At 33.7% G+C, this 23,815-nt stretch overlaps 1 protein-coding gene across 3 annotated transcripts in view; it reads left to right on the top strand.

The window, feature by feature from the left end:
* LOC140445628 (dopaminechrome tautomerase-like) overlaps positions 1-23,815 on the top strand; it is a 153,089-nt gene that overhangs the window by 1,055 nt on the left and 128,219 nt on the right. The window contains exon 1 of one of the 3 annotated variants that reach the window (XM_072537834.1): positions 21,949-22,236. The exons of 1 other annotated variant lie outside the window; for it this stretch is intronic. The gene's annotated coding sequence lies outside the window, so the exon portion shown is untranslated. Of the gene's footprint in view, positions 1-21,948; positions 22,237-23,815 lie in introns of those variants that run through there. One more of the 3 variants, XM_072537833.1, reaches the window with a different exon arrangement.

Here is a 23,815-nt window from a genome sequence, read left to right as displayed (position 1 = left end):
TACTCATTTTTATTCAGGCTGAGTCGACCTGGGGCCTATAGACATTTTTAAAATGTCTAGATGTTCTTGCCGGCGGTGGGATTCGAACCCCGGACCACCGGCTTGCGAGTCAAGCATCCTACCGCTTGCGCTACGCAGGCCCAAAAAACAAACAATAAAACAAAATAAACAATAAAAACATGTAAATCACATTTCATAATGTGAGTTTTTATGTAGTTGCAAAAGATGGGAACAATCGGTCAAGTAGTACAATTATATTTGTCTATACTGTTTGAGAGAACAAAGGTCATTTTCAAATGGCTGTAAAGGTGCTTTGTCAATACTTAGAATGTTTTTTTTTGGTCTGATTCTCTTTATAAGGTCTCAAAATTTTTATGTTTTTTTTTAAACTATAATCATTTTTACTTGTTTACTTATAAATAATTGATGCAGACTGAAGTACCATTACCATTAAATTGGCAATATCCCTAACTTATACCACGTAGTATATGTATTTTTATTACGTTTTATTTGGTGAGTACTATAATATATATCTCAGTGTTATCTTTTTAATCATTTTAATACTCACATTTTATTTTAGTCATGTTTTAATGGTAAAATGTTCGATGTCTTTCGATTTTAAGTCTGTATTTACGAATTTTCTCCAATAGGTATTTTATATTATTTTATGTACTGGACTGGGCGACTGGAGTATTAATTGTATGGGATAAAACTAAATGAACCACCCCAACTATTCCCCCCAAAAATATGTAATAATATATATATATATATATATATATATATATATATATATATATATATATATATATATATATATATACAACAATAAACAAACTAAACAGATTACTCTCCTATAAAATTAACGCAAATTAAAAAACGAACAAGTAAGAAAAAGAAAAATTTATTTTAAAAACTATTGTTTATATTCTAATTCAATTCGGCGATTTCCTTTATTTGCAAAAATGTTAATCCAACAGAATCGTAGAAAGAGGGTTTTGACATTAATCTATTTAAAAAGCGTTTCTCAATAAAAATTAAAGAAAACGACGACATTCGATCTTGCAGTTGGGTATTTCTTTGACATGTTTTAATACGTTTCATTATTGAAAAACTTCTTTCAACAGATGCACTTGTTGCCGGAATTGTTAAAAATATATTTGCCTATTTAAAAGCTTCCGGAATTGCATTATCACGATCTGAAGACTTTAAATATTGATACAATTCTTGTACATTTTTTTTAATATAGTGTGGATCGCTATAAAGAACTGTCAATTCTGTTTTTAACTTCAATGTGTCAATTTTTTGTCCATATAGCTTTATGAGTTGATGAAAGGCGCTATTTGGGAATTTGTTTGCATAATTTTTAAAATTGTGAAAATCATATAGTGCCAAACACTCTAAATACTTTAAATCAGAAAACTTATTTTTAAGTTAAATAATTAATAAAATAATAAGTCAAAATAAATAATAAGTCAAAAATTTCAAAAAAAAAAGTCGTCGATAAGACGTTTCTTTATCATCGTTAATATTGGTAATTTGTTGGCTCTTATTGGGTTTGAGGACATCATCATTTACAAAATTTTCTTGTTTTGACCATAGACTTTCAAAAATATTCCGCTCTAATTGCAAAAATTCGAGAAATTCATTAACCTTTCTTGTGCAAAATCCAATGTCATACATTTCTTTAAATAGTTTGAGAAGCTTTGAATGAATACAAGAAAAAGCCTCAACAAGTTTATCAGCATAAATCCACCTTGTTGCTGCTAATTTGATTAAACGGTTTTGTACTAAGTTATCCAAAGCAGCAGCCCTTTTGGAAGATTTAAAAAAAAATGCAGCAAGCCCTGGTAACGTTTGAAAAAAAAAATTACATTCTTTAATATGTTCCACTGATTGCTGTAAAATCAAATTCTGTCTATGCTGATAACAATGAACAAAAATTGCATCTTAATAATTATCTTTAACCAGTTTTTATAGGCCGTCGTGATGTCCATTCGTTACAGCCGCACCATCGTAAGTCTGTGCAATTAGTTTATTTCCACACTGAAACTGATCTAAAACACTGAACAAAATTTGCGATAACGGTCCCGCTGAACGCTCTTCACTAACATTAACAAATTTTAAAAATCTTTCACAAACATCACCGTCGGGGCAAACATATCTAAATACAAGAAAGTTGTGAGTGGTTTGAAACATCAGTGCTTTCATCCAATATAATAGCTACAAAACTTGCTTCGGTAATTTCTGACTTAATTTCATCAATCATTAATGTAGATATGACTTCAATATTATCGTTTTGTACATCACTTGAAACTTCCGAAAAAACAGTTGATGTTTCTAGATATTGGCAACATTTTTTATCTTTTTTGGCAATAAATGTTAACAATTTCCTGTAATTGCCTCGATTTTCCTAGTCATCGCCTTCAAAATGGCCCCGAAATGCTAATTATTGTTTGGCCAAAAAACATACGGCATCTATAACTGTGCTAACGATATATCTATTTTTTTAACAATTCCATTATTTTTAGCAATATTTGCTTTAAAAGCTTGGTTAAGAGAACTTGTTGATTCTTGTTTTGCCAAACTGGTTTAAATTGGCTACACATTTTACATGTAACGGAGAAACTTCATGTCTCCTTTTTAAAACTCTAAAACTATTTAAATCGTGGACTCCGCCGTAGGTCCACTCATTTTTTTCTGTAGAAAACAGAAGATATGGCCAACAATACAGTATATTTTCTTGCAACCACACAACCAAGAATTTTCACTGTACCAACTAAATTTAAAATATCGAACTGATTTTTTCGATTCCTTTTTTAAATTTTTAAATTGATTGAAATTGCGCTGCGACACTCATCCATGTTTCTAGTCTCTAAGTACTGTACTCTCCAAGCTGTACTCTCTAAGTAATTTGAAACTCCACAAGAAAACTAAATTCCTGTAGCTGGCTGTATACCATGTATCACAAAAAGTGTTTTTAAAAATTCCTTTATAAAATGTATAATATTAAAAACCCTATCGGGCTACATCCCAGAACGTTTTCGGAATCAATATTCCATCGTCAGTGCTATCTAGTTGTACATACCAAAAGCCACTAAATACATGGATAAAAACCATTTAAATGTTGTTGAATTAACTTTGAATTATATTATTTAACTTAATAAACTAAACTTAAACATCATAGTTTATAAAGTTAAATAATGTAATTCAAAGTTCATTCAACAATATTTAAAGGATTTTTACCCATGTATTAGTGGCTTTTAACATGTACAACTAGATAACACTGATAATGGAATATTAATTCCGAAAACGTTCTGTAATGTAGCCCGATAGGGTTTTTAATAATATACATTTTATAGGATTTTCTAAATAATTTTTTTTAATTTGGAACTCTCTAAGTAACCAAAACAAAAAATGGTAACAAGCCTACTAATATCCCGAGAGCGCCCACGCTCTCTCGTTTTAAAAAAATTCAGACACTGTCCGGCCCCGACCGATAGCCGACAGACCAACACGTGTATCCACAAACAAAAGTGGTAACAACGTAATTTGCAACCCAGTCCCATAAACTCGTCAATATTTTCGTGCGTCTAGTTGGCTTTTTATTGAATTACTATTAACACACATTTTTATTAGTAAAAAATATAAATGAAATTATTTCGCAGTAGTCATAAAATATTTATTTGCGAGATTTTTTAACTGTTACCAATGGTAACAATGGTTACATAGACGCTTCGCCAGTGCTTTCCAAGTGTGGTGTAAAGTCATTGACTGATTCTTTCTCTCCAATGGCGCTACAGCCCAAATCGGGCTTTGGCCTCTACTCTGGCTCCAAACTATGCCTCCAACCTTGTCGGTCCGCGCCGATCTTCTCCAGGTTCTCACGTCTAGCAAATTTTGCGCGTCCGCTGCAACTTCATCCTCCCATCTTTTCCGTGGCCTTCCTTTTGGTCTTGCGCCCTGCATTTTACTATCAAGGACTCTTTTCGGAAATCTTTCTGTCTCCATTCTTACTACATGACCAGCCCAGCGAAGTCTCTGAAGTTTAGCGAATTCTGAGATCGGTGTCTCTTTGAACAGTTGGTAGAGTTCATGGTTATACCTGGATCTCCATATTTCGTTTTCGTTTCGACTGATTCTTTATAATCTTTATATTTTCCAATCTGTTTTAGTCCAGTTGTCAGAGACGAAAATGATACTGAACCCGTAAAAATCATACGAACAAGCTAATTTTGCTGAGAATGTCAATTTTGGGATATCAAAAAGATTACTGCATGTAATCCCCGGGCTTTTACCTATAATCTCATTCGTAGGAAGAGATACCTAAATCATAGATTTACCAAAAATTTGTACGCCGCGCCGTAGAAAAAAATATTTCAATCAAAAATATAGCTGAGATAATTATGAACAAAAACGTTTATTAGCACTTTTTCTCTCAGAAACAACGCTTGAAGCGACCGGCGATTTGAATGTCAGTTCCGAGCGCAAAATCAATTTTACACAAAATTTATATCAATTCGATGGTAAAAATCTAATATCTTTTAATCAGAGTATCCTATCGACAAAAATTAAGAAGCGTTTTAAAGTGTAAGAGTGCAGTTTTCGTTTTTGGTAAAATTAGGCGTAGAGCCTAATCTTTTAAACTTATGACATGAAATTTTGATTTTTAGCTTTGGTAACAAACATAATGCATGTGAAAAAACGCTGAATTTAAACTTTTACAGTACAAACAATCTAAAACGATAAAAATTGCTTCTTTTCGATAGCACAAGTAAGTTTTTTGTAAGAACACTACTTTGGCTACACCTTCCAACCAATGCCATCTTTGTGGAGGCATTTCCGTGACGAGAGCTCGTCTTTAATAAACTCTATTTAACAGTTAGTCCCCTTCTTCTAGAGAAAATCAACTAATAAATACACAAAAGATTTTTCATGTTTCAGTGTGCGATCTCATTATGTCTTTTACATTACATGGGCACTATTAAGGTCCATTCGCTCAACTTGGGCATATTTTGACAGATTCATAGCTGGAAACCTACAACACAAAAGTTCCTAGCTCACAGTATTAACAGCTTAAATAAACTTTTATTACAGACTTCTTTCATCGAAAAAAGAAGAATTATAATAAATAATGGAAGTGTATAAAACCCATAAAATTTTGAGTAGTATATATTTAAAAAATATATTTCACTTGTTATAATTTAACATAACTATTTATTATATGGTGAAAATAAATAAATATTGATTGCCGGTAATTCGTAAAGTTCTATTTTATTTACTATTTAGTTTGTTTACTATTAATATTGGGTATGAGTACGTGTGCTTGGTTGTATAGTAATTTCCAGCCACTTCTAGTCTGTCAAAAAGTAACTAACTTCGCAAAAAATAATTACTAAATTTACTATTGTCCGTTCACAAATATTTTTCACAACGAAAACAATTTTTTTGTTTAGTACGTTTTTGATCGCATGTAATTTACGGCTCGTCGGTGTTTCCGCGTCTACGGCACAAAAGACTATCACGAGGAGATGACAGCTGATATTTTCGAAGAATATTTTGAGCAGATGGTTGAACACATACCACCAAATTCAATTATAGTATTAGATAATACACCTTATCATTCATGACTAGTAGAAAGACTTCCAACGACTGCGTGGAAGAAACAGGATATTCTTGACTGGCTGCGGAATAAGTATCTGCCTTACGAAGATGCAATGGTAAAAGTAGAACTTTTAAAAATTCCCCGCCAACACAAATCTAACTTCCACCCTACCACTGCGAAATAAATCCAATTGAACTCATTTGGGCACAAATGAAAAGTTAAGTGGCAAAAAAAATACGTCCTATAAAATACAAGCTGTACGTGAATTGTTATACGAGTCTTTACAACATATTACAGAACAAAACTGGAAAGATGCAGTAAGATATGTAATAGAAGAAGAACAAAAAATGTGGGATCTTAATAACATAATTGATGCGACCGTAGAGACACAACCGCTAATTATTAACCCTCAAGACGATTCGGATTCCGAAGTTGATCCTATTTATTTTGAATTTGAATAGTTTTCTAATCGTAATTATATAAGGTAAGTAATAGTAGTTGTAATCGTAAGGTATTAAAGGGGAAAGGCGCAAAATTACGCCTGTCAAAATGTTCAATGTGTTTTAAATGTATTTATTTTTTTTTTCAAATCCTGAGAAAACTCAAAAGCATGTTTGAAAAATTTAAAGGCAGAATGAAATATTTATTAGAATAAATAAAAAGTTTCTTTTGCACGCAATATTTTCAATTAAAAATTATACTATATTTTCTCTTTTATTTTTACCCCTGTTACATAAGATATTAACATAAACATTGTAGAAGTTTTCAGGGACTTTCTGCCCCCAGTAATAATGTAATCTTTCATTCTGCGTTTAAATTTTTCAAAAATATTTATTAGTTTTCTCCGGATTCGAAAATAATGGATACATTTAAAACACATTGGAAATTTTGCCAGGCGACATTTGGCGCCTTTCCCCTTAATTAAATAAATGTATCTTTTACAAATGGCAAGAAACTTTTTATTTTTGAATAAAATAAAAAAGTTTTATTAAAAAATACAATTTACATAAGTACAATTTAAAAAATATATTTATTTAGTTTAAATAAATGTTTCAATCATATACTCTACGACACTGGTCGGTCATCTCTAACCATTCAAAATACCCTCGTAATAGGATTATAAGGTATTGTTTTCCTTCAGATACAAGGTGGGTTAGTCGAAAACATCTTAAACCGTCAGTTTCAGGTTGGTTTTTACTATTAGATCGTATTACCTATCCTCTCTGTATTTTAGTTCTCTAATTAGGGTTAAACTTGTAGTGAGCTATCGACAAATTGTGAACCGATTATAGACAGTTCGAACTGGGAATAGCGAACCGACTATAAGTGTGGTTATCTTTTCATGTACTATACTTACAATTTGATTGGTGAAACTTTTTGTGACGATCTAATATATTCATATCTGTGTATATAACTATGTAACTTATCCTAAGACTTCATATGTTTTGAAACAAGAAAATGATATTGTAAATTATTTTTGTTGCATCACAAAAATAGATAATTATAAATTTAGTTTAGATATTATTATTTCAGAACTGCAAAGAAAACAATTAACGGTCTGAATAATTCATATTCTGAATAACTGGCTACAATTGGCCTATATACTTTTGTCTTTTTAGTTTGTTATATCAAACTGTGCAAGTGTGCAGTGCATTTCCTATCTTATTAATTCTGCATAATTATATATTTTGATAGCATTATGTAGATATCGATCTCAAATGTAATGTGTATACTTTCTATTCAAGTACATTATTTTGATTTTAAAGTGGTTTATAATAAATACAAGGAGTAACTTTTGTTATATGTATTAGTTTTATTGTAAGAGTATGTATCCAGTATAGTATGGTATCCAGTATGGTATGTCCTAAAAATTTACGCATAAAAGAACGCATTGCAACGTTTTGCGTGGTCTTATAGAGATTTTCACTAATATCATGCTGTTTGATGTTGTCTAGAATGTTCCTGTCTGCTTATTTTTATCTCAAGATCTCTATACTTGGGGATCTTTTTAGTATATTTAAAACGCGTATTATTTTTTTCGGTATTGATACATTAATAAATTTTGTTTGTCTAGTTAATTTAATAACTAGTATGCTATCTAATATCTAGTAGTATGTAAGCGTAGTACAATACCAGTATAGATGTAGTTGCCATTCTCAAGCGTACTAACAAGGACATATTATTAATAAGGGAGATGGTTAGTTTGGAGAAATATAATTTTTTTAGCTATCTCCTAATTGAGCTTTTTTTATCATGAATCATGCAGTTTCTAATCTTCAGTTGCAGCAAATGCCTGGCAATTTTCGGTAAGATGTTGGAGGTTTTCTTGAGCCTGTCCTTCATATATATCAAGTAATTTTTTATTGTAATAACCATATTCTATCTTTCGTGATATCAACCAATAGTTCGACGCTGTACTTGATTAGATTAGTGCATACAAATCTACCGCTTTAGTAAAAAATATTAAGGTAGACTTTCTTAGTCTTAATCTCATTAATAGTATATAAGTAAGTATATATAATGAGTATACCCATTAAGAATTTATTAATTTCATACTTTGTTCAACATTACTATTTTATTCTTCAACAATTTACAAAACTAGCTTGCTCAGGTTCAATTGATCTATAGTTGGCGTTAATTACACTCTCCATACCTCTGCGTAATTTAGATATACCATCTCAACAGTTGTATATTTCAACATCTCCCACTATTGGTCAGTTGTTCTTGAGTAACGCTTTTACATATTAATTTTATAGTTCTCCCATTAACTGGGGGTTTAACTGAACTACTTGAATTATACCCCATTTATACATTGCTTTCAATTTTGTTTTTTAATTTTTAGTATTTTAATTTCATTGTCAGATTTCTTTTTTTCTACAGTATTGATAGTGCCTGGTAGACCCTTTTATTGTAGTCAACCATCCACTGTCTAATAGATTGTTTAGTCTATTTCTTGCATTCATACTTTATGTCCACTTCAATTGCTCTTAAACTAACACCCTAATTATTATAGACAGGTTTAAGTCTGAGATCTGGATTATCCAATCTAGTTATAATATTCTATATGTCATATTTAATCAGTTGATTTCCTGTAGTAGTGTCAGTTGGACCTTTGGCCAATGCTTAGTTACATAGAATTTTGAAATATGCAGATCACATCTACATGATTGTGACTGCCCATCCAAGCTGTCATATGTCACATATCACCTTAACATTTCCGTTATTACCGGGAGCCATTCTCTCGCTTCTTGCCGACAAAAATGTAGCTTCGACTATTTTAAATAATTTTAAACCTTGTTTAGTGTAGTGTTATGTTCATCTTTATGTTCAATTTTATGTTTATGACATTCTGGGATTGTTGAATAGCCCGAAATTGATGAAGTAAGTCTAAAACGTTAATCACAAAAAAACTTTTATCATCCATTAACTTCGAGTTTTTATCGAGGTTAATCAATTTCTTCATTTAAAAAAACGTTTCTTGGCTTATTTCAGATGCACCTGAGTATGCTCTAGTGAGCGAAAGTACTTAAGCAATATTTAATTATTAAAACTGTGCTCGATATCTGCCTTTATTTTATCAAAGTTGCGTTATTCGAGCATTCAACCTTATATTAATTAATCTTATATAATATATTGATTTTTAGTATAAATTAAAACAATTAATCAAATCATTTCTATGGCAGCTAATCTGAAAAGCTCAACGTAGGTGGCGCTTGTGTAGTTGGAGGTCACGTCAACTCTTCAAATCAATTTACTTGTAAGTAAATATTGCGTTTATTTGGCTGTGTGAATTTAATTTGATAAAATAAAATGCCTCAATGTTGTGTTGTGCCTTTGTGCTCATCGAGAACATCAGGACACAGGTTCCCAAAGATATTCTGGTGACAAAAAAGTGGATTCTAGCAATAAGAAGGGATAAATATGTGCCGACAATAAATGCATGTATTTGTTAAAATACTTATGTTTTTCTGGAATATTTAGTTGAAGCCATATTTACTAAGAATTTATCAGGGAAAACCTTGTAGTTATCTGTATGCCATAGGTATAACATATTAAAATGAAGTAAAGACTTCTGTTGTATGTTTTTATATTAAATTAATTTAATATACTAACATACAAAAGAAGTCACCACTGTTACGTTACATGACTGTATTAGCTCAAACTCAAATACAAATACTTCACTATAAAACTCAGATGAACATAAATATTTTTATTTTGGTCTGAGCTATAGAAATAAAACATTAAGAAGATGATTAATATAGTTTACCTTGCGATAAGAGCTTCCTTTTTTTAAGTAACTTTGGCATTCTTTCTCCTTAATTCGTTTTTTAACGCACAAACAGTCCAAGATCCGTATTTTTCTGCCATAATTTATTATTTATTAAATCGTAAACAAAAACACCATATACAAACTTTACGAACTGTCATAACGTTAACCATAGATAAATAATATTAAATGACGTTGACCCCAACTACACTAGCGCCGCCAAGCGGGAGCAATGGCGTACATAGCTGCCATTCCTGTAGCAGCTGTAGTTTAGTTGGCTACGTTACTCGCTTAAAACCCTTTGACGACTGTCGGTATGCTATACCTTTACAAACATTTCTTTTAAACTTTTCAGCGGGTTTACCATACCAGTATGTAAAATTGGTTGCCATTTTTATATTCTAAGTATCTAACCAGTTTAGAACCGATTTAATTAAATCACATTGACTGGATAACACAATTAGTCAAGCACACATTTGAAGTAGACGTTCGGTGTTGACAACGCGACATATTTTAATTGTTTTCTTGTTTATTCAATTATTATTAATTACAAAAATTACGGCTAGTGATATTTTTGAAGTCTGTTTCACACTAAGTACTGTTATTTGCATGAATGCATTTCAATTTTTCTGTAGATCACTGTCTTTTATGTGGTATTCTGGCACGACCACAGAGCACTTCCTATATGAATTCTGCCAATATGCAAAATCAAAAGTGGAGCTTCAGGCATTTGGAAAATATGTCCCGAAACGAGGTTAATGCCTTATTGGATGAAATTTTAAGTAACCAGGAGTCAATTGTCTGTGATTAAAAGCGTCTTGGGAGATGAATTGGATGTAGATGAATTTCAGCGACCAAATAATGAGGATGTATTTGATATTAGAAATATGGACATCGTGTTTGAAGACTGAATTAACAATCAAGATGAAACATCCAATATTCCAAATAATCAAGAATCGGAATCGGATAGTCAAGACGATGTACCGCTAACAGTACGGCTGGCAAAGCGAGATAACTCTATATTTTGAACCCGAAATGAAAGTTATATAGAACACAAACAAATCAATTTATTGAAACTGTAGTGCCAAACATTCCAAATTCAGCAGAGAACCACACAGATGTGTTTATGGAACTATTTTCTAAGGATCTAATTCACCTTATTGTATTTCAAACCAATCTATATTACGTTTAAAATCACAGAGGAGGAAATGGATTTACACCTACCACAGAAGACGAAGTTAAAACATTTCTTGGAGTAAATTTATTAATGGGTATAAAGGAAATGCCCAGTTACAGAGATTATTGGTCGTTACGTGATGAATTACGAAACCCTTTCATCAGTTTGGCTATGTCACGTAACAGATTCGCTTGGTTACTAGGCAATTTACATCTGGTTGATAATACAGTGCAGCCAAAAAAAAACTGATCCCGGATTTTACAATCTTTACAAAGTGCGACCTTTACCGGCCAAACTCACGGAAACGTTTCTTGCAGCACTGAATCCACATGAGTTTTAAGCAATTGATGAGTCTAGGACACGATTCAAAGGTCGAAGCAGTTTCCGACAGAACATGCCCAATAAACCTATAAAACATGGCTACAAAGTATGGTTAGAGCAGATTCATGTGCGAGTTCCGGATATATACCGGTAAAGTGGAAAATTCCACCGAAAACAAAATTAGGGCAACGAGTCGTACAGGATCTAAGAACAGTCTTAGTAAATCAACACCATCGAGTGTTCTTTGACAACTATTTCAACTGTATTGATCTCCAGAGATCTTTATTGTCAGATAAAATTTACGCAAGTGAAAGCGTTAAAAAAAAGAAAGGATTTACCAGAGTTCAAAAATGATAAACAAATGAATCGAGGAGATTCAGATGACCGTATTTCAACAGATGGACTACCTGCGTTGAAGTGGATGGATCGCAGAAGTGTGATTCTTTTAGCAAATCACCAAAATCCAGCAACAAAAGAAGTTGTAAAGAGAAGACAAAAAGAAGCTACTCTGAATGAGGTTTCATGTCCACAAATGGTAGTGCTCTACAACTCAAATATGGGATATATTGAATAATTTGACATGCTGAAAAGTCTTTAAGGTGAATCGTAATGTAGCGAGATTAAATAAAACGAGCGGTTTGAATTTATATAAATATATTTATTTATATTTATAAGTTTACAGTTCGGTACCCTCTTATCAACTAAACTCAACTCCTAACATCGTTACATATATATACCAAAAGTATTATGTTCGAGAATATTCTGGAGTAGTCCCACCTCTAATTCGTCTCATCGAAAGCGCATCGAAGACGGGCGGTATTGAAATGCCAATTCTTGAGTTCTCTAAATCTTTCCTTCTAAGAATTATGACGTATCGGAGATGGGCTATTTCGTTACACTGCTCTCCTCTTAGATCTAAGCGTCCCGATCAGCAACTCCAGATGTAGGCCCAGGATGGCGAAATCTACAGAGCTCTCCAGCTCTGCATGAACCCCTCAAGAAGAAATAACAGTCTACAGACTTTGAAGGACACAATCTCTTCGGGTTAATAAAACACACAATAATTCGTACGCCGGTTTCTCGGAAGATTACTTCAAGCATGCTTCTGACAATCTTCCAGTCCAGATTTTCTAGTGCATGCCCTATTTTGGGTAAGGCCAAATTCTTGATGTCATAATTGCACACGATTTTCCTCAAATTAGTTAAAGCACGCCATATATCCTCGTAGCCTGCCCTGTCTGTATACGACTTCCTGGTCACCATATACAGCAAAGATCGAGGACCATCTTCTAATCTCAGTACCCTTCCAACTTTGGCCTGCTGGTTTTTTAACTCGTCCAAACGACCGAACTTCCTATAGAATACAGATGAGATTCCTTTAGTCATTATAAGATCTTGGGCAACACAGTGGGCTAGAGAGACGTTATGCGGAACACTAAAAAGATCCTGCTGAACTTCTGTCGTCACGCCGAATCTAGCACTCTTTCTGTCTGCGTAATTTGACATAAATTCATTAAAGCTTGGTCGTCGATCATCTTTGATCTTATGTTAAAGGGTTCGTGCTTCTTCTGTTTCATTTGAGCCAGTATATGGAGCAAGATGATTTATGTGAACTACTTTTGGTTTACCTTTCGGCAACTTCTTAATTCGATATATTACGTCATTTATTCTCTTTTTGATTTCATACAGACCTTCCCATTGTCTTTGCAGTTTAGGAGACAAGCCTCGACTGACGATTATAAAGCCAAACAAGATCACCTACTTCATAGCTTTCACTCTTGCATCGAGAATCATATTGATCTTTCATTCTGTCACTGGCTAACTGGATGTGTTGTCGGGCAAGTTCATAAATGTTATTCATTCTTAACTTCAGGCGGTCGACATAATCTTCGCTTGCAACATGTTCTTCAGAAGGTCTGCAGCCAAACTCTAGGTCGCAGGGCAAACGAACTTCACGACCTAACATCAGGCAGGCTGGAGTTTGGCCTGTAGTTTCATTCACGGCTGAGCGGTAGGCCACTAGGAATAAATTAATGTGCTGGTCCCAATCTCTTGGATGTTCTGATACAACTTTGGACAGGTGTTTACCCATCGTTCGGTTCATTCTCTCGACCATTCCATCTGATTGAGGATGCAGGGGTGTCGTTCTGGTCTTATTGACACCAATCAATTTACAAACGTTTTGGAAAAGGGTTGACTCGAAATTTCGCCCTTGGTTGGAGTGGATCTCCAAGGGAACACCAAATCGGCTAAATAAGTCTTTAACAAGTACCTCTGCAACAGTAGCAGCTTCTTGATTTGGTATCGCATAGGCCTCAGTCCATTTCGTAAAATAATCCATGGCTACCAGGATATATTTATTTCCATTATTTGTCTCTGGAAGTGGACCTGCAATGTCGATTGCTACTCGTTCCATAGGACTACCAACATTGTACTGTTTCATGGGTGCCCTCTTTTTACCAACTGGGTCATTACTGGTTGCACACAGTTCACATTTTCGGCACCATCTTCTTACATCATCTTTACAGTTCACCCAATAGAACCGTTCTCGAACCTTTTGCAGAGTCTTCGTAATACCAAAGTGTCCACCTGATGCACCGTCATGTAACTGACCCAATACTTCTGACACTTTACTTTTAGGTACAATCAACTGAAGCTTAGATTCTGTACCATCATCGTTCTCAAAGGTTCTATACAGAAGATCATCTTTTAGCACTAGGCAATTCCATTGGCTCCAGTAACACTTGACTTCTGGACTACATACACTAATGTCTTGTCAAAAAGGTCTTTCACTTCGGCGCATCCAATCCAATACTCTTTTAATACATGGATCATCTGCTTCAGCGTCTTGTAGATGTTGAGGCTGCCATTGATCATTAATGACGGAAGTTCGTCTCACGGGGCAAAGTCGTTCTTCTAATTCAAGACAATGATTACGGTTTGCACTGTATGGCCGTCTTGACTGAGCCTCAGCATTTGAATGACTTTTTCCAGCCCAGTGTTCGATCTGTTCTAGCTTTCTGACTGTTGTATTATTTTCATGCAATTTACGACGAATGTGACCTACGTCGTTACCATTCCAACATCTGGGTTCACGTCTCTTCGGCATCGTGTTACGAACTACTTTTCGTACCATTTCTTCCAGACGTTCATCGTTTGGTTCGTCGCCTTCTTCAATGGTTCTTACTCGATGGGTCTGTGAAGTTTGACTAGCTGTTTCATGGTCCAAGGCAATAGCGAGCGCTTTATCTAGAACTTTCGGTCTTGATAGTCGTAAAGCTTTCTGTAATTCATTGTCTTTTAACCCATTGACGAAGATATCTACAGCAATTTCTTCCAACATGTTGTCTGGTGCCTCTGGATAAGAAAACCGCACTATACGACCAACATCTGCTTCAAACTCTTGCAACTTTTCACTTGCTCGTTGAATTCTACTTCTCACTTGCGCCTTGTAGACTTGTTGTAGATGGACATCTCCGTAACGTTTGTCTAGTCGGGTGAACAAGGTCTGGTAACATTTTTCTTGACCCTTAGGAATCGATCTTAGGATATCTGCAGCATCACCTCGTAAAGCAGCAGTCAAGGAAACAGACTTTTCTTGTTATGTTCAATGATTGGCTGTCGCAATAGCTTCAAATTGTCTAAGGTATATGGACCAAGAGGACTTTCCATCAAATGATGGCAATTTGAATCTCATATGATGTGTCGTTTCGTCTCTCGGTGACTCTTCTTTCACTACCGTATCTAAGGCTACTGTATTAACTGGTGGTAGCACTTTTGTGTTAGTTATCATGTTCTCTAATTGTTTGATCTTCTCTTCTACGTCTTCTATCTTGTCGTTTACATTTTTCTGTATCTTATCGAATGTTCTTGTCTTCTCATTGTTTTGATTACATACTTCGTCGAATCTTCTAGACATATTTTCGAATTTCTCGTCGTTTTGTCTAGCTGTTTCTTTAATAATTTGAGAAGTTTCTTCGATCATTTGAGACGTTTCGTCGAATCTTTTGGAAACATTCTCGAATTTATCATCATTTTTTTAAGTTTCTTCAATTTTTTTAGAAGTTTCTTCAATAATCATTTGCGACGCATTTTTTATTTTCGTTAAAACTGCTTCTTCTGCTGACTGGAACTGGAATGTCTCTGGGTCTTTTCCATTCTTGTTGAGAACAGTCTTCAGTCGTTCTTGGAGTATCTTCTTGGACCCGCTGCAGTCTTCATCGCGTTCTTCCAGTGGCTCACGCAACTGTTTTACTGAAAGTTGTACTAGCAGCATCTTTGGTCAGGCACACACGTACTTTTTAAATGTTCTTTCGTACAAAGATCACTACCGAACTACGCGGATGTTCCCGACGAACAATACTTTTCAAAAGTTCAAAAGTCTTTTTCAAAAGGCACTGCTGAATTTATTTTTTTTTTACTCACACCGTAACACCAACTGTGGCGAGATTAAATAAAACGAGCGGTTCGAATTTATATAAATATATTTATTTATAAGTTTACAGTTCGGTAATCTCTTATCAGCTAAACTCAACTCCTAACATCGTTACATATATATAATAGAAATATTATGTTCGAGAATATTCTGGAGTAGTCCCACCTCTAATTCGTCTCTTCGAAAGCGCATCGAAGATGGGCGGTATTGAAATGCCAATTTTTGAGTTCTCTAGATCTTTCCTTCTAAGAATTATGACGTATCGGAGATGGGCTATTTCATTACAGTAAATTGCACAAGTGGTGGCATAGAATATTTTTTTATTTTGTAGATGCTTGCGTTGTAAACGCATTTATTCAGTTTCAACTTAGAAGCCAATCCAAAAGTACATCTTTGAGGGAATTCCGGCTCTCTGTGATTAGAGGCCTTAATGGATCCTTAAAGCAAGTAAAAAAGGGAAGACTATCAGCAGAAAAACCAGTGAGTAAATTCAAAAGACATATTCCCTTGGAACTGCGCCATTCAAAGTCTTTTCATATGCCCCAAACAACTACTTCTTTGTGATGTGCCAACTACAGCACGACAGCAAATTTTAGTAGAACACAGTGGAAATGTTTATCTTGCAATGTCGGACTTTGGCTCAAATACGACAAAAATTGTTTTGCAACGTTCCATGCAAAACAATAGGAAGAAAGAAGTGCTACCTAGTTTTTATTTCTCGTTTAATTTTTTGTTACGCTATGTTCTTGCTGGTATCTTGAGAATACCACATCCTGCAGGATATAATTTAGGATCGGCATTGTTTATTTTGACTGAATTTGTTTTAAGAATATACTAAAATAAATAAATTTAACAAAAATCCCGTTTTTGTTTTAATTTAATAAAAATCGGGCTTCAAAGGGTTAACAAGCTAAAGGACCCGGGTTCGATTTCTGGCACTGTCATTTCCCTAATGAGTTTTAGGGGCGCATATCGCAGTCTTTTTTCATTTTAAAATTTAAAAGAAAATATTTTTATCCTAAAGTGTATTTGTAATCTGTTTAATTTATTCAGAAAGTGTGATTTCTCAATCAATATAGGTAATATTAAAATGGCGCCAGAAAAAATTCTCAGAACCATTTTAAGAACAAAGTCGACACCTTAAACATAGTTAAAGTATTGGTAGAAAAAAACAAATTCAAGAAAATTTCTCTAAATTTAATTAATGAGTGTCTCTAATAATTTTTACGGTTGCAAAATGTGAACATCCTGTCAAACAATTAAATAAATTAAATAATGACTTTCCAAAAGTATTTCACAATAGTAAAAACAAATATTAGTAGTTTTAAATCTCAAATTTCCTTTCAAGATCTTCCAAAAAGTGTTAATAGGCTCGTAAAGACTGTACATAATATTATAAGTATTTAGTTGTTAATGAGATATTTATTATATAACTATTTCCTGATAATTTTACCTTCCCAAAATTATAATTGTTCGATAATTAAAAATATACCAGTGCTGTCGGAGAAATTTTTGATATTATATCCTTTATTGTCGTCGAAATAAAGACTAAATCAATATTTGCTTTTTATATATTATATATGGTGTAAATGTAAACATAGACGTTGTGCAATATAACAAAAAAAGACAAGATCAGAGCACTAGATAAGAACGATGAAAATTTCCTTTGCAAGAATATTTACAATATAATAAAGTATTAGATTACATACAGTAAATTCAACCAACTTACACCTCTAAACGATTAATGGAATTCGCAGAAAGACTTTCATTGTAGTAAAAGGTACGGTAAACTGCACTGGAGTTCTTCATAATCTTTTTAATTACTTACTTTGTTTGGAATATTTTTGCCTGTATTATCAGTAAGAGTTAATTGATATAAAATGAGGAGTAAAAATTAAAATGGAATTTTAAATACTATTGTTTATTTGGCTAATAATGAATGTATAAATATAATGGTTAACCCGCTGTACAATTACTTTGTAAATAACATTATATGTGCTCAGTTGCATATTTTAATTCCTCATGATCCAAGATGTTATCTTTAATTATGATAGCGCTTCCTCCTTTAGCTGCATTATCTGGGTGTATAGTAGAATATACTCTATACCTCCTAAATTTTACATATGACTGTTTAGTGAAGTGTGTTTCAGAAACGAGACAGTTCAATTTTCTTAATGTCTAGTACTGCTTGCAACTTAATTTGATGTTGTAACAGTCCATTTGCGTTCCACGCCATTATTCGGAGGTCCTTAGACATTTTTGATTTTCGGAATAGCTCCTTTAGCGCTATGCTCTAGTCGAGTAACTCTGATATTAATTTGAGCTATTTTGTCATCAATCTTGGTGAGCTTTTCCAATATCATTTTTAATGCAATATCAGTTTCTTTTTCTAGTTTCTTGTTTTCTTGTTGCGATGATGCTTGCATTCTTTGTTACATCGCTGTAACTTCTATTTTCACTTACCTTGCAGGATGGTTTTCTCCACAATGAACACATTTTGGTTTATCTTCCGGTGGTTTTTGGCAATCTTTAGTAAGGTGTTTACCAATACATTTTACACATCTTGGCTCCTTTTTACAGTATTTCCACGTGTGACCGTAAGCCTGGCATCTTTTACATTGTGGGACTAATCTGGAACTCCTTAATGGCTTGATTTTAACTCTCGTACTAAGTATGTCTATTATGCCGTAAATTCTATTTATATCTGTTATATTTATATCCTGTCCAAATGCTAGGATGAACATATATATTAGTTTTAGTTTGCCATTTGAATTTCTTGTCAGATTTAATGGCTTTATATTGTCGTTTTTGTAGGTCTTTTACTATTTTCTGTGGTGGCCATGTGTAATGTAAGTTCTTAACAACATCTCTAATTGGCCTCTCTTGCTTTTTCTATTAAAGCTCTGTAATGATCGCTATTGGCTGTATTAATTTTTATAACTTTACTGTTTATGATTTTCATAGTGAAGGTAATACCAGCCTCAGTCAGGAGCTTGCTCAAGTCAACAGCACTTTGAAAACCTTCTATTACAACCGGGGGTGGTGGTTTTGATTTTTTGATTGGTTTTTCAATTTGTGTTTCTGCACTTGATTTTTGAGGAGAGGGAGGAGATAATAATAGGGAGGTATCCATTTTACGTTTTTTGTTAGTTTTCCTGTTTTCGGTTCTTATCCAGTTCGTTTCATACGCTAAATCTTCTTCATCGGTGCAGTATTCAAGTTAATCTGCTTTTAATTTCTTTTGTGATTCATCAGCACTTGCGGTTAACCCTGTATGTTGTTCGGCTTTTTCCAGCTGTGCTAATCTCTTTTCCATATCGGCGATTATTTGACTCAACCGTTGATTATCCATATTAAGTCTCTTAACATTTTCCTCTGACTGACACAATGCATTATAAAGCGACTGCTCATTTTGTGAAAGTTTTGTATTCTCTGCGAACATCGCATTATTTTGTCGGACTAGTACTGCGTCCGTTTCAGTACAGATAGGAAACATTATAAATATTTAAATATTTCGCTTACCTAATTCTACTTAAATTTATCGTGATAGCTTACAGCCATGGCCATTGACATCACTCACGAATAATGATATATTAATTACTACTTAATTAGCACTGATTAGATAGCGAAGCTCTGAATACGTCTATACACATTGAAAAGATTAAAACCAATAATAGAAAGAAAAAATCACAGAATAACGAATATATTAGAAAAAAACATTAGAAAAAAAGGAAGTCTGCTCTACAATCTTCTTAGACGTAGCACAGGCATTTGATAAAGTCTGGCATGAGAGTTTAAACTATAAACTAAGAACGTTCATGCCTAAAAAGTATTCAGAAATCCTAAAATCATACATTGCGAATAGATATTTCAGAGTAAAACAAGAAGCAGTGTGCACCGACTTAAGGGAGATCAAAGCTGGCGTGCCACAAGGGAGTGTCTTAGGTCCGGTCCTGTACCTATTGTATACGCGTGACATTCCAGAGCTAAAACAAAACACTATTGCCACCTTCGCGGATGATACAGCCATACTGGCGATAGGAGACACTAGTGAAGAAGCGACTGATAAGTTGCAACTATCAGTTAATAAAATACAGAACTGGACCAGAAAATGGCGAATAAAATTAAATGAGACTATATCTGCGGACATTAACTTTACAAATAAAAAAATAAAAAAATTACCAGTTAGAGTAAATGATACCCAAGTTCCTTATGCAACATCAGCAAAATACTTGGACATCACCCTAAACGCGAAGCTGCGCTGGAAAGTCTATCTCAAAAAGAAAAGAGGGGAGCTTGATATTAGATATAAGAAATTGTATTGGCTGATTGGAAAAAATTCAACATTATCCATTCATAATAAATTATCCATTTACAAGCAAGTACTGAGGCCAGTATGGGTATATGGTTGCCAACTCTGGGGCTTTATCAAAGCTAGTAATCTACATATTATCCAAAGATTTTAAAACAAAGTACTCAGAAACATTTTTGCTGCTCCTTGGCACATCCGTAACAACAACCTCCACCAGGACCTGGGTATGGAAACTGTGATCGAAATAATCAAGAGAACAGCAGCAAGTCACGAGCAGAGGCTGCATAGTCATGTGAATGTCGAGGCAATCCAGCTTCTTGACAGCACTGAACTAAAGAGAAGACTCGTAAGGACAAAACCATTTGAGTTAGTGTAAAAGTGTAACAGTTTAGTGTAAAAAGCAGAGTATAGTGCTGTGAGGTTATTGCATGTTAGTTGTAGTGCATTAGTTGATAGATAAAATAAGAGTAAGCCATAGGGTAAGCCTTTAGATTTAAGTACTTGCTGTTTATTAAGTTAGGTCATAAAATAACTGATAATTGGTCATTTGTGACCAGATAGCAGTATACAAACACCGCACAGGTGTTATACAAAAAAAACTAATTTTATTTTCCCAGATCCACCACTCTTTTATTAACCCTTTAACTACCCTGTGCGTCATATCGACGCACACGACTTTTGTATTAAACACCATGTGCGTCGATAAGACGCACACGTAGTATCATTAATTTTTGCTATTTGTGTCTAAAACGCGCACAGTTTCCATGCATTTATATGATGTTTTCAATTGCCCTGGCGTAGTAAAACTTACACTAAAAATGACTTTTATGTAATTTCTTCTCACAAAAAGGAATAAGCACAGTTAATAACGAAAAAACAAAGGAAATAAATATAGTCAAGCAATTTTGTGAATAGTATAAAAACAATCTTGGCGCATATGTGGTTTTTCAGGACATCCAGGGATATGCCCCCGATCGAATTGTTGTGCTTGAGAGGTAAAATATAATATAACCGCTTACAAAGATCCTAAACACATTAAGAAAATTAGCCTAATGATCATTAGGAATGCCGATTGTAATTTAATTATGTTTTAAAAAAGTTTAGAAATGTTTGGAAACCGTACATAAACAAATTAAAATGTTTTTCAATTATTTTATTTTTAGTACAAGTATTTTTATTTGAAAATAAAAAGTTAAATATACTTACCAAGACCCTAACTTTAGCCCGTAATCGCAGACGTCTCAAAAACGGTACCCTCTAATAGACATGCGGTAAATCTAACCACCACTATTTAAATTGATAAAATGTTGTAGTTTACTCCGAAGTATTTTTTAACAAAAATTAAAAGTGATATTTTAGTGCTTTGTATATCTACTTTGAATATAAATTATCCTTAACACGGTAGTATTTGTTTCAGAAAAATATTATTAAACAAGTAGTAGGTGAAAGAAATTTACGTTAAATAACACTATGCAAGAATATTATTTATTCAAAAAAAAATGTAACAAAATATGCAAAACTATGAATAACGGGTTAATGACACATATAATTATTTTATACCTAAAATTTAGCAAAGTGGTAAATATTATGGAGAACACAGAACACCAGTGCAGTTTACCGTGCTTTTTACTAGAAAGAAAGGTTTTCGTTGATCGTAGTCATAGCTTGATCGTCAGCGAAGGTGCATACCTATCACATCTTCAATTTCTGGACGTTTTAGAACTTACATTTAAGCGTCATACTAAGTGTCTCAGGGGTACACCGCTCGCGTATACTAGCTATTGTTGTTTTCTAAATATCTTCTACTAAGAATTTATAGAATTATCCTCGTAATAATTATCCACTACTCTACTTTTAACTCTCAAACTAAGGTTGCAACACATACCAAGGTTTGTTTATCACTCACGATTTTTTAATGAGCGATTTAAAATTCTTATGGTAATTTATTTGTCTCTGACAGAAGAGTGTTAGCGTTAGTTACTCTGGTTTTAATTTTGAAGGACTATTGTCGATATCATCAAGAATCGGCGCCCACGATGACAATGTGAAGCCAACTTTGCTTTGTTAAAGTTGTTTTGGTGGTGCATAATAAAATTAGTTGAAAGAATACGATTTTTGTTTGGTAAGTTTTTATATTAATATTTCGTTTGGATACGAGTAGCCAAAATAATTATAATTTTTTTCTAAAAATTTATTTAAAATTCTTTAAAAACTATAATCTTCTAGTAAAAGGTCTTATCTTTTAATCTATAATACTGTTTATATTGATGTCCGTTTTCGTATATTGATGCCCACATTTAAAAAAATGGAATCGTTGCATATGTCATTTTTTTTATTACCTTTTAGATCTTTCACGAAGGGTTATCTAGCATAGCCTTTAGCACACCTCAAATAAATGCATCTAACGATGTTTAGTCCAGAAAATGAGATGAAAAAAAAAAAAATAAAACATTTCTCGTAGGTTCTTGTAACCTGCTGTGCGCATCTTGCTGAAAAACTAGCTACAAGAGGCTTTAAAGTACCTTTGTTTCTGGATATAAAAACCGTCCGAAGGTCATTTTCATATATATATACAAGGATTTCCACAGTTTTCACTGTATTCCTTCACTCAACCGTTTCCTCCAATTTTTCCTGTTTAGCCAGTCCCCTTCCTGTAGGTTTCTTCTACTCATTGCTTCGTCCACCTCATCTCTGAAAGATCTTCGGGGTCTGCCTCTCTTTCTTCTTCCTATCGGGCTCCACTCTGTTATTCTATTTATCCAGCGATTTTGGTCTGCTCTTCTGACATGTCCGTACCATGTTAATCTCTTTTGTTCGATGTAGTCTATTATGTCGGAGTTCATTCCCATTCTCCTCTTAATCTCCATGTTATTTATTCTGTTATTTATTCTGTTGTTTATTAATTCCATCTCTGTTGCTCTTATTTTGTTTTTGGTTTTCTTATTTATTGTCCAATTTTCACACCCATAAGTGAGGATACTTCTTGTCATGGTATTATATATTTTTTTCTTTGTTTTCATGCTGATGTTCTTATCCCATAGTACCGGGTTCAATTTTCGTATGCAGTCTCTTGTTTGTCCTAGTCTATTTTTTATCTCTTCCTCCGTTGTTCCTTTGTTTGATATTATGAAACTTAAATACTTATACTTGTCTGTTCCTTTGATTTGTTTACCTTCGTCTATTTCCAGCTGTTTTATTTCTGTATTCTCCGTTGTTAGGTATTCAGGTTTCTTTAGGTTTATTTCCATCCCATTCTTTGTATATTCCTGCTCCAGTTTTCTCATCATAAAACTGAGGTCATCCTCGTCTTGTGCGATCACTATTTGGTCGTCGGCAAAACTTAGCGTATATAGATATTCGTTCCTTACTGGTATACCCATTCCTTCGCACTTTCTTTTCCATGGTTTCAGGGTTTTTTCCAGGAATATTTTGAACAGGGTGGGGGATGTGGAGCAACCCTGTAGTAGTCCCTTTGTCGTCTTAAATGGCCTGCATATTCTATTGCCCGTTTTGATAGCTACTTCGTTATTCTTGTAGAGTGCTTTTACCGCGTTTATTAATCTTCGTGGAACTTCGATGTCTTCCATTGCTTCCCATAGCTTGGTTCTAGGTATTGAGTCATATGCCTTCTTAAGATCAACAAAAGCCAGATGGACGGATCTATTTTTGGCCATTCTTTTTTCTATTAGTTGTTCGACCGT

The sequence above is a fragment of the Diabrotica undecimpunctata genome, chromosome 7, assembly GCF_040954645.1.
Source record: "Diabrotica undecimpunctata isolate CICGRU chromosome 7, icDiaUnde3, whole genome shotgun sequence".
Lineage (NCBI taxonomy): Eukaryota > Metazoa > Arthropoda > Insecta > Coleoptera > Chrysomelidae > Diabrotica > Diabrotica undecimpunctata.
This window is presented reverse-complemented; position numbering and strand designations above follow the sequence as displayed.